We start from the raw sequence: 13,122 nt of genomic DNA, 5'->3' as shown, positions 1-13,122 counted from the left end.
TACTGCCAGGTTTGCTCCAGTGATGAAGAGGGAGGGGATCATGAGGTCAATGACTGCATGTGGGTGCCTGGTAGGAGAGAGGAAGAGGAGGAGGCACATCTCCAATGGGGCAGGATGCCCTCGAGGGGCCAGCTTAGGGGCAGCACACTGACTGAATCACACCGCAGAGCTCCGCCTGTGCAGGGTGCTGCCTCTGTGCGTTATTCTAAAAGTTCTTTGGTGTGGGCCTTTTTTGAGACGACTGCATCAGATCGCACTGCTGCTATTTGCAACATATATCTCAAGCGTATCTCGCATGGCCAAAACATCAGCCGCTTGGGCACCACATGCTTGACCAGACATATGTTGAACTGCCATGCAGCTCGTTGGCAAGCTTACCTCAAAGACCCACACCAAAGATCAAAGTGGACCTCTCCTAGCTCCTCATCAGCTGGGATCTCCAACCCCACTAGACCTTCGGTCCTCTCTGAAACCTGCACTGGAATGAAGGTGTAGAATTAGGTGTGTCACAGCGGGCACTCTTCTAGCAGTACACTCACATCCGATTATAGCAGGCAAATGTCCCTGCCCCAGCTTCTGGACCGTAGAAAGAAGTTCACTCCCAGCCATCCACACGCCCAGCGGTTGAATGCTAGCTTGGCTAAATTGCTAGCACTTCAACTGCTGCCTTTTCAGTTTGTAGACTCGGCCCCCTTCCGTGAGTTTGTGCAATGTGTGGTTCCTCAGTGGCAGGTCCCCAAACGCCACTTTTTCTCACGGAAGGCAATTCCGGCTCTCTACCGGCATGTGGAAGGCAATATCCTTGCCTTGCTGGACAGGGCGGTTCAGCGGTAAGGTGAATATTACCGCTGACTCATGGTCCAGCAGGCATGGACAGGGACGTTACCTATCTTTCACGGCCCATTGGGTCACTCTTCTGGTGCTCCGTAGGCGTTCAAGGGGCTACGCAAGTACACAGGCAAAACGATGCAATGCCGTGCTTGCGCTTGTTTGTTTCGGGGACAGGAGCCACACTGGGGCAGATATTTTGTCAGCTCTGCAGGGGCAAGCTGAGAGGTGGTTGACGTCGTGCCAGCTTAAACCAGGATTGGTGGTTTGCGACAATAGCACCAACCTCTTCTCCGCCCTCCGACAGGGACAACTGACCTATGTGCGCTGTGTGGCTCACGTCAGGATGTTCTGAAGCAGGCCAGGAAAGTCTGTGTGCATTTCCGCCGATCATTTAATGCCAGTTCTCGGCTGGCTGAGCTCCAAAAGGAGTTGAACCTGCCCAAGAACCGCCTTATATGTGACATGCCCACCAGGTGGAACTCAACGTTGGCCATGTTGCTGTGGCTGCACATGCAGCAGAGGGCCATTAACCACTTGACCACTGGGCACTTAAACACCCTTAATAACCAGACCAATTTTCAGCTTTTGGTGCTCTCACATTTTGAATGACAATTACTCAGTCATGCAACACTGGACCTATATGAAATTTTTGTCCTTTTTTTCACACAAATAGAGCTTTCTTTTGGTGGTATTTAATCACCTCTCAGTTTTTTATTTTTTGTGCTATAAAAGAAAAAAGACCGAAAATTCTGCGAAAAAATGAATTTTTCTTCGTTTCTGTTATATATAGTAATTTTTTCTTCATAAATTTTGGCCAAAATTTATACTACTACATATCTTTGGTAAAAATAAGTACAAATTGGTGGATATTATTTGGTCTTTGTGAAAGTTATAGAGTCCAAAAGCTATGGTGCCAATATCTGAAAATTGATCACACCTGAAGGACTGACGGCCTATTTCAATTCTTGAGACCCTAACATGCCAGAAAAGTACAAATACCCCCCAAATGACCCCTTTTTGGAAAGAAGACATTCCAATGTATTTAGTAAGAGGCATGATGAGTTTTTTGAAGTTGTCATTTTTTCCCACAATTCTTTGCAAAATCAAGATTTTTTTTCCTTTTTTTTTTCCCCACAAAATTGTCATATTATCAGGTTATTTCTCACACACAGCATATGCATACCACAAATTACACCCCAAAACACATTCTGCTATTACTCCCGAGTACGGCGATACCACATGTGTGAGACTTTTACACAGCGTGGCCACATACAGAGGTCCAACATGCAAGGAGCGCCATCAGGCGTTCTGGAGCACCCAGGACAATTCTGAAATTTCTCTCCTACATGTAAAAATCATCATTTATTTGCTAGAAAATTACAGAGAACCCCAAAACATTATATATTTTTTTTTAGCAAAGACCCTGGAGAATACAATGGTGGTCGTTGCAAATTTTTATCTCACACGGTATTTGCGCAGCAATTTTTCGAACGCGTTTTTTGGGGGGAAAAAACAGTTTTGTGCTAAAAAAAACAGTAAAGTTAGCCCAATTTTTGCATAAAGTGAAAGATGAAGTTATGCTGAGTAAATAGATATCCAACATGTCACTCTTCAAAATTGCACATGCCCGTGGAATGGCGCCAAACGTCGCTACTTAAAAAATCCCCATAGGCGACGCTTTAATTTTTTTTTATTGGTTACATGTTTTGAGTTGCAGAGGAGGTCTAGGGCTAGAATTATTGCTCTCGCTCTAATGTTCGCGGCGATACCTCACATGTGTGGTTTGAACACCGTTTTCATATGTGGGCGGGGCTTACATATGCGTTTGCTTCTGCATGCGAGCACATGGGGACAGGGGCGCTTTAAATTTTTTTTTTTTTTTTTTTATTGTTCATTTTACTTTATTTATTTTAGTTTGACATTTTTTTCCCCAAAAATAAATTTTTGATCACTTTTATTCCTATTACAAGGAATGTAAACATCCCTTGTAATAGGAATATGGGGTGACAGGTCCTCTTTACAGTGAAATTTGGGGGTCAATATGACCCCCACATCTCACCTCTAGGCTGGGAAGCCTGAAATAATAAAAAATAAAAAAAAGATCCTGGCTTTGATCGTACTGGCGAGTTGGTAGAAGCACCGGAGGGCGTTGAGGGGTGGGGGGGGCGTCTATGGCTGGGTATTGCAGGGTATCACCGAGTATGGCTGGGTATCTCCGAGTATGGCTGGGCATGACAATTTATGGCAGGGTATTGCAGAGTATTGGCGGGGTATTGGCGGGGTATTGGCGGGGTATTGGCGGGTATTGCAGAGTATTGGAGGTTATTGCAGAGTATTGGGGGGTATTGCAGAGTATTGGGGGTATTGCAGAGTATTGGGGGTATTGCAGAGTATTGGGGGGTACTGCAGAGTATTGGGGGGTACTGCAGAGTAATGGGGGTACTGCAGAGTAATGGCAGGGTACTGCAGAGTATTGGGGGGTACTGCAGAGTAATGGCAGGGTACTGCAGAGTAATGGCAGGGTACTGCAGATTATTGGGGGGTACTGCAGAGTATTGGGGGGTACTGCAGAGTATTGGCGGGGTACTGCAGAGTAATGGCGGGGTACTGCAGAGTAATGGCAGGGTACTGCAGAGTAATGGCAGGGTACTGCAGAGTAATGGGGGGTACTGCAGAGTAATGGCAGGGTACTGCAGAGTATTGCAGGGTATTGCAGAGTATTGGCAGGGAATTGAGGGGTTAAATTCGGTGAGCAGCGATATGGGCGCTGCAGATGCAGCCCACATCGCTGCTGACACCGATCTGTTTCCCCTCCGCTGTACCGATCGGTACAGAGAGGGGGAGGGAGGAACCGGCGTCATAAGTTTATCCACCTGTTCATTATCTTACCCGCGTAAAATTTACTAGGCTGCCAACCATCATCTGCATATATTCTTTCTTTTTTCCTTGATTTATATTATGCTTTTATTCTGTCGATTTAATATCATTCATTGGAGCTATAAATTCTTTCTTCTCGCATAAAAAAAAAAAAAAAAAAAAAAAGGATGCAAAAACCCTCCAATACCAGGCACTGTTTGGTATGAATCCTAAGGGAGAACTCCACGCCAAATGTAAAAAAAAATGGCGTGGGTTCCCCCTTGGGAGGAATACCAGGCCCTTAGGTCCGGTAGGGATTTTAAGGGGAATCCCCTTCGCCGAAAAAAACGGCGTGGGGTCCCCCCCAAAATCCATACCAGACCCCTATCCAAGCACGCAGCCCGGCCGGCCAGGAAAGGGGGGGGACGAGCGAGCGCCCCCCCCTACTGTGCCGTACCAGGCCGCGAGGCCCCCCCTTCCACAAGGCACCCCCCATGTTGAGGGCACATGGCCTGGTACGGCACAGGAGGATGGGGCGCTCGCTCGTCCCCACCCCCTTTCCTGGCCGGCCGGGCTGCGTGCTCGGATAGGGTTCTGGCATGGATTTTGGAGGGGCCCACACTGTTTTTTTCGGCGAAGGGGATTCCCCTTAAAATCCCTACCGGACCTAAGGGCCTGGTATTCCTCCCAAGGGGGAACCCACACCGTTTTTTTTTTACATTTGGCGGGGAGTTCTCCCTTAGGATTCATACCAAACAGTGCCTGGTATTGGCGGGAATCCAATTCGGATCCCCGCACCAGTGTCAACCCGGCCAGCGATGCTTGTCGCTTAACGGGAAAGGAAAATAAACATTTTTCCTTTCCCGATGCGAGCCAGCTCGGTGCTGGCTCCTGCAACGGAGCTCGTAGGGTGTCAATCTCGCCGCTAGAAGCGGCGAGGTTGACACAATATCGCGGTCACCTACTGTATCTCATATGTCTTAAAAAGTCTCTGACCTTATTCAGGATCGGGACATAATTGGCCGCATACGCAGATGAAAGCGATGCTGTTAACTTCACTCCCAAGTACCCTAACTCTTTCTCACACCAAGAGAAGGGAAATGACGCTTGGAGTGTCTGTTGTTCCTTTTCCCTTACTGTTATGTTCAAGATTTCCGTTTTGGATACATTAATCTTAAAATTTGTCAACTTTCCATATCTATTCAGTTCCTTCATTATATTATGTATTGTAATCTGCGTATGCGGCCACCTTATACTCCTCTTTACCTATTCTAATCCCTCTTATATCCCCGTTTTTCCTGATTGCGGCCAGCAAGGGTTCAAGTGCCAATACGAAGAGCATTGGAGACAGGGGACAGCCCTGTCTCGTACCGTTATACAGCTCCAGGGCCGGGGATAGGCTTCCATTTATTTTTATTTTTGCTGTTGGATGGTGATAGAAAGCCATTATCCACCTCATCATTCTATCCTTTATTCCCAAATGTCTCAAAGTTCCCCTCATAAAGCCCCAGTCGACCGTATCAAAGGCCTTCTTGGCATCCACTAAGATTTGCAAAAATCTTAATATCGGTGTTCAGCAGAGATATTGGTCTGTAGCTCTCTGGGGCCACAGGATCTTTACCTTCCTTCAGTATCAGGGTGATATGCACCATAAAAGCCTCTTCCCTTAGATTTTCTCCCTCTGCCAATGCGTTAATATAGTCACATAGTTTAGGTACCAAAATTTTTCCAAACTCCCTATAATACATGATAGAGTACCCGTCGGGGCCCGGACTTTTCCCAGTTGGCATCTCCCTCACTACTCTAAAAACTTCTTCCTGCATTATTGGGGACTCTAAGAGATCCAGTTCTACACCAGGGGGCCCTGGAAAGTCAAGCTCCTTGAGGTATCTCCTAACATCTTTTTTTCATCACACCAGTGGGGCATGATCAGGGATGCATGCACTGTCCTGTCACCATTTGAGGAGGCCACAAGGATGGTGAGCAGTGACAGTGCATGCATCAGTGACACTGTACCTCTTGTCCACCTGTTGGAGCATACGCTGCTGGACAGGGCATTTGAGGCAGAACAGAGGCAGGAAGAGGAGGACTTCCTTGCCTCTCAAGGCCCCCTTTATCCAGAAAGTGCTCCTGCTGTCCCACCCATCACACAGGAAGAGGAGGAGGAGGAGGAGGAGGAGGAGGATGATTGTGTCAGCATGGAGGTGGAGCCTGGCACTCAACATCAGCAACAGCAGTCTTGTAGGGATGATTTACAGTCCCAAGAAACCCGGGGACTTGTACATGGCTGGGGGGAGGTTTCCTTAGTGACCCAGAGGACTCTGGACCGAATGCCTCAGCTAACCTACGCCTCATGGCCTCCCTGATCCTGCAAAGCCTGCGGAAGGATACTTGTATTCTTCGGATCAAGGAGAGGGACCATTACTGGCCGGTCACTCTCCTTGATCCACGGTACAAGGGTAAGGTTGCCGACCTTATCTTGCCATCGCAGAGGGAGCAGAGGATGAGACATCTCCGGGAGGCCTTGCAGAAAGGTCAGTGCAAAGCGTTCCCAGAGACTGGGAGGTTACAAACTCCTGGTCCTGGACAACGTGTTGCTGAGGCTTCGGTCAGAAGGAGCGGTGGAGAAAGTGGCCATCTGACCGATGCATTCAGACAATTTTTTAGTCTGTAGTCCCAAGGTATGATCGGTTCCAGCAACCATCGCCAGCATCTGATTTACATGGTGCAGGAATACCTAGGGGCAAGGTCAGACTTGGACACCTTTCCCACCAAAATTCCTCTGGCTTACTGGGTCTTGAGGATGGATCACTGGCCAGAGCTTGCACAGTAGGGATGAGCTTCGTGTTCGAGTCGAACATACGTTCGACTCGAACATCGGCTGTTCGCCCGTTCGGTGAATTCCGAATGTTATGGGCCGTTCGCGCCAAATTCGTGTGGCGCTCACGGCCCACAATGCACTGCATCACCGCAGTGTATTGCTGGCTCATGATTGGCCAAGCATGCACTGTGACCCCGCATGCTTGGCCAATCACAGCGCCAGCAGCGAGGAGAGCCATGATTGGCCACAGGCAGGATGCCTGTGGCCAATCATAGCTCAGGCTGTGTAGTACACGCCCCACACTATATAAGGCCGCCAGCGCGGCGGCCTAGTGTAGTGTGTTGGCGTCTGAAGCAGTTAGTGGGTGTTCTGTGTCCCTTCAACACAGTACACACGGATCGTTATCGGACGATTTTTGATCTTGCTCTTCTGTAGTGGTTGTTGTCTGCTTGCCCTGACCGCAGTATACACCGCTATATTCACCTCACCTATATAGCTAGTGATCTATCTTTTATAATAGAGCTTGCAGTCAGTAGTGTTAGGAGCTTGTGCGTGCTGTCTGCGTGCTCTGTACCCAGTACACACCGCTATATCCACCTACATAGCTCTTCTCTATTTGAGCCCACTTGCCATCTGCAGGAGTTATTGGAAGTTGTGTGTGCCTCCAGCACAGCACAGTATACATCTGTATATACCCCTTTATCTCTGGTGTTCTATAATAAAGGCATCTGCAGGAGTTAGTGGGTTTTTTGTGCCTCCAGCACAATATACACCTGTATCTACCCTTTATTGCTGTTCTCTAATAGAGGCATCTGCAGGGCTTAGTGGGTGTTGTGTGACTCAATTACAGTATACCCCTTTATCTCTGGTTTTCTATAATAAAGGCATCTGCAGGAGTTAGTGGGTTTTTTGTGCCTCCAGCACAATATACACCTGTATCTACCGTTTATTGCTGTTCTCTAATAGAGCCATCTGCAGGGCTTAGTGGGTGTTGAGTGACTCCATTACACTGCTGTTTTACCCAACTCCCTTCAGGCCTTTACCATGTCTGGAAGGCCAGCAAGGAGAGGCAGACAGGCGCGAGCCGATAAAAGAGGGCAAGCAGGCTCTGTGTCTAGAGACAACAGTGCTGGTTGTGGACGCGGTGCATTGTCATCAGCACGTGGCCATGGGACACGCTTGTCCTTCTTTTCGGCAGCTGGACATGTTGAACCGCAACATGCCAACGACTTGGTAGTGTGGATGACCAAGCCCTCTTCATCCTCCTCATCCTCTCTCACCCAGTCTCAGGGTACTAGCAAAGCAGCTGCCAACGCATCGTCTTCCCTCCTCTCGATGTCATCATCAGTGACTCCTTCCCTAGACCCACCACGTCCTCCTGAGGAGTCTCCTGAACTCTTTGAGCACAGTGTTGGGTACATGCTCCAGGAGGATGCCCAGTGTTTTGTGGGCTCTGATGATGACACTCAGCTAGAGGAAGGCAGTAGCGTGAGCGCAGAGAGAGGGGATGCCCAAGAAGGACAGCAATCTGGCAGTCATGTTCCACAAGCTGCAGCATACTGCCAGGTTTGCTACAGCGATGAAGAGGGAGGGGATGATGAGGGCACTGACTCCACGTGGGTGCCTGGTAGGAGAGAGGAGGAGGAGGAGGAGGAGGCACATGTCCAACAAGGCAGGATGCCCTCCGGGGACCAGCTTAGGGGCAGCACACCGACTGAATCACACCGCAGAGCTCCGCCTGTGCAGGGCGCTGCCTCTGCGCGTTATTCTAAAAGTTCTTTGGTGTGGGCCTTTTTTGAGACTAGTGCATCAGATCGCACCGCTGCTATTTGCAACATATGTCTCAAGCGTATCTCGCATGGCCAAAACATCAGCCGCTTGGGCACCACATGCTTGACCAGACATATGTTGACCTGCCATGCAGCTCGTTGGCAAGCGTACCTCAAAGACCCACACCAAAGAACAAAGCGGACCTCTCCTTGCTCCTCATCAGCTGGGATCTCCAACCCCACTAGACCTTCAGTCCTCTCTGAAACCTGCTCTGAGAGGAATGAAGGTGTAGAATTAGGTGTGTCACAGCCAAGTGCTTCCGGGCACTCTGCTAGCAGTACACCCACGTCCGATTATAGCAGGCAAATGTCCCTGCCCCAGCTGCTGGATCGGCGAAAGAAGTTTACTCCCAGCCATCCACATGCCCAGCGGTTAAATGCTAGCTTGGCTAAATTGCTAGCACTTCAACTGCTGCCTTTTCAGTTGGTAGACTCGGCCCCCTTCCGTGAGTTTGTACAATGTGCGGTTCCTCAGTGGCAGGTCCCCAAACACCACTTTTTCTCACGGAAAGCAATTCCGGCTCTCTACCGGCATGTGGAAGGCAATGTCCTTGCCTCGCTGGACAGGGCGGTCAGCGGTAAGGTGCATATTACCGCTGACTCATGGTCCATCAGGCATGGACAGGGACGTTACCTGTCTTTCACGGCCCATTGAGTCACTCTTCTGGCAGCTGGGAAGGATGCAGGACAAGGTGCAGTAGTGTTGGAGGTTGTTCCGCCACCACGCCTCCAAAATGCTACTATTGGTTGTGACACACCTCTCTCCTCCACCCCCTCCTCTTCTTCTTCCTCCATGGCCTCTTCCAGTGCTCTGTCCTCAGAACCAGCGGTGCTCCGTAGGCGTTCCAGGGGCTACGCAAGTACGCAGGCAAAACAATGCCATGCCGGGCTTGCGCTGGTTTGTTTGGGGGACAGGAGCCACACTGGGGTGGATGTTTTGTCAGCTCTGCAGGGGCAGGCCGAGAGGTGGTTGACGCCACGCCAGCTTAAGCCAGGAATGGTGGTTTGTGACAATGGCACCAACCTCCTCTCCCCCCTCCGACAGGGACAACTGACCCATGTGCCCTGTGTAGCTCACGTCCTTAACCTGGTGGTGCAGCGGTTCTTGGGCAGGTACCCCGGCTTACAGGATGTACTGAAGCAGGCCAGAAAGGTCTGTATGCATTTCCGCCGATCATTTAATGCCTGTGCTCGGCTGGCTGAGCTCCAAAAGGAGTTGAACCTGCCCAAGAACCGCCTTATTTGTGACATGCCCACCAGGTGGAACTCAACGTTGGCCATGCTGCAGCGGCTGCACACGCAGCAGAGGGCCATCAATGAGTACCTGTGCGACTACGGCACCAGGACAGGGTCAGGGGAGCTCGGTTTTTTCTCACCACGCCTGTGGGGCATGATCAGGGATGCATGCACTGTCCTGTCACCGTTTGAGGAGGCCACAAGGATGGTGAGCAGGGACAGTGCATGCATCAGTGACACTGTACCTCTTGTCCACCTCTTGGAGCATACGCTGAGTGGAATAATGGACAGGGCACTTGAGGCAGAACAGAGACAGGAAGAGGAGGACTTCCTTGCCTCTCAAGGCCCCCTTTATCCAGACAGTGTTCCTGCTGTGCCACCCATCACACAGGAAGAGGATGAGGAGGAGGAAGAGGAGGATGATTGTGTCAGCATGGAGGTGGAGGCTGGCACTCAGCATCAGCAGCAGCAGCAGCAGCAGCAGTCTTGTAGGGATGATTTACAGTCCCAAGAAACACGTGGACTTGTACGTGGCTTTGAGGAGGTAGCTGTGGATCATGTTGCCCTTAGTGACCCAGAGGACTCCGGACCGAATGCCTCAGCTAACCTACGCTGCATGGCCTCCCTGATCCTGCAAAGCCTGCGGAAGGATCCTCGTATTCTTCGGATTAAGGAGAGGGACCATTACTGGCTGGCCACTCTCCTTGATCCACGGTACAAGGGTAAGGTTGCCGACCTTATCTTGCCATCGCAGAGGGAGCAGAGGATGAGACATCTCCAGGAGGCCTTGCAGAAAGGTCTGTGCAACGCGTTCCCAGAGACTGGGAGGTTACAAACTCCTGGTCCTGGACAACGTGTTGCTGAGGCATCGGTCAGAAGGAGCGGTGGAGAAGGTGGCCGTCTGACTGATGCTTTCAGACAATTTTTTAGTCAAGGTATGATCGGTTCCAGCAACCATCGCCAGCGTCTGATTTACATGGTGCAGGAATACCTAGGGGCAAGGTCAGACTTGGACACCTTTCCCACCGAAAATCCTCTGGCTTACTGGGTCTTGAGGATGGATCACTGGCCAGAGCTTGCACAGTATGCAATTGAGCTACTGGCCTGTCCTGCATCCAGCGTTCTTTCGGAACGCACCTTCAGGTGCTGGTGGCTTTGTTACCGATCACAGGGTGCGCCTGTCCACCGAATCAGTTGATCGGCTGACCTTCATCAAGATGAATCAGTCTTGGATCACCCACAGCCACCAAGCACCTGAAGCTGATGTAACTGAATAATTTTTTTTGAAATATCACATCCCTTCAAGACTGCCTATGCTGATGCTGAGTGACTGTCCTGTTATGTTGATTGTCTATCCTCTTCGTCCTCCGCTGATATGTTGGAAGAACATTTCTGGTTCTGGGTGATGCCACCAGCCCAATTTTTCTGCCCCTGTTTAACAGGGGCGTTTAAGTACAATTTTTGATGCAATGCTAATTCCTGCAATAAAACTAGAGTTTATGGGAGAAGTTGCAGTGTCGTGGCACCAGCACCAGTGCCTAAGGCCCAATTTTTCTGCCCCTGTTTAACAGGGGCGTTTAAGTACAATTTTTGATGCAATGCTTTGCAGCAGGGCTAATTCCTGCAATAAAACTAGAGTATATGGGAGAGGTTGCAGTGTGGTGGCCCCAGCACCAGTGCTATCAGCCCAATTTTTCTGCCCCTGTTTAACAGGTGCGTTTAAGTACAATTTTTGATGCAATGCTTTGCAGCAGGGCTAATTCCTGTAATAAAACTAGAGTATATGGGAGAGGTTGCAGTGTCGTGGCACCAGCACCAGTGCCTAAGGCCCAATTTTTCTGCCCCTGTTTAACCGGGGCGTTTAAGTACAATTTTTGATGCAATGCTTTGCAGCAGGGCTAATTCCTGCAATAAAACTAGAGTATATGGGAGAGGTTGCAGTGTCGTGGCACCAGCACCAGTGCCTAAGGCCCAATTTTTCTGCCCCTGTTTAACAGGGGCGTTTAAGTACAATTTTTGATGCAATGCTTTGCAGCAGGGCTAATTCCTGCAATAAAACTAGAGTATATGGGGGCGTGGCTTGGCCGCTGACCGGAATGGCCGCATAAGCTCCTCTCATCCACTCAGCTACACACAGCATCCAGCGCCATCCGCCACCGCGATTCCTTCCACGGAGCTCCAGGGATCACCCCGCACCTCCGGGGACATGACCCGAGGCAGATCCGCCGTCCACGGAGCGAAGAAGCTCACAGACTTCTACATGAAGCCGGCCGGCGCGCAGGCCCAAGATGGCGCCGTTCGGGACGAAGGCCTCACTCCTCAGCAGAAACCAGCGGCCTCGGCAGCACCTGCACCCACGGAGGATCATCTCTCTGACATGGAGGACTCTGGAGAGCGGCAGCGTTCGCCCTCCATGTCACCGGCTGACAGAGGTAAGAGAGCAGCAATATCCCCAGCACACTCTCCCTCTAAGCCTCCATTAATGAAGAAGCAATATGGCGCTGGCACTTGTAGTCCCACAGCAGCGCTGACTGACACTAGCTCCTCACTGGCCGCTTACAGCACATCAGATAGCCCTGCATCTGAACATACATTGAAAGCCATGCTTCTTTCACTACAAGCTGACATGCAGAAGGAGCTCAGATCCTCCATTAACCATTTGATGGACAGAATGGAAGACATGGAAGAGCGCATAGATCATATAGAGCACCATCTCTCTGCTGCTACTAGCTCTCACAACACTGTAGTTGACATTCAGGATGAACATACTTCTGCGATTCACCAACTGCGCCTTAAAGTCGCAGACCTCGAAGACCGCTCAAGGCGGAATAATATCAAGATCAGGGGAGTCCCAGAGACTGTGTCACCCCCCGATATTGTCCCCTACTTGCGCCAGCTGTTTCACAAGCTTATACCGGCTCTTACACCGCAGGAACTCCTTATTGACAGAGCACACAGAATCCATAAGCCGCAGCACCTCCCAGACACAATACCCAGAGATATCCTGGCTAGGATACACTTCTTTAACACTAAGGAGCAGATTATGAGGGCCGCAAGAACCATACGCAACCTCCCTGATCCCTTCGCTAAGATTCAGCTATACAATGATATCTCAGCCGCCACCTCACAGGCACGCAAGGCCTTCTCTCAAATTACTGCGATACTTATAGAACATAAAATCGCATACAAATGGGGTTTCCCCACCAAGCTTCTTGTAAACTATCAGCAACAACAAGTCGCATTTCTGACCCCCAAGGACGGTTTCAAACAACTACACAACTGGGGCATTGCCCCTCATGCTCCCCCGTCTCCGCCTCTGAACACTAGACCTGCAAAGATCCCCTATAGATGGGATACGAAACCTAAATCCTGAACCTCCAAACATAGGGGGCCGCCCCCCTGGGCAACCCCCCCTTTTGGCAAGGCGCTTGACTTCTCAGGTTAAAGTGGATGACTGTTTCTCTCTCCTCTTTTGAACCCCCACACGCCGAACTGCCACTGTGTGCTAAGCACACGGCATTATTCTCTTCCCATATCTACCTGCGTACC

The sequence above is a fragment of the Lithobates pipiens genome, unplaced genomic scaffold (genome assembly GCF_037356315.1).
Source record: "Lithobates pipiens isolate NorthernLeopardFrog02 unplaced genomic scaffold, aLitPip1_a1.2 Scaffold_27, whole genome shotgun sequence".
In the NCBI taxonomy this organism is placed as follows: Eukaryota; Metazoa; Chordata; class Amphibia; order Anura; family Ranidae; genus Lithobates; species Lithobates pipiens.
This window is presented reverse-complemented; position numbering follows the sequence as displayed.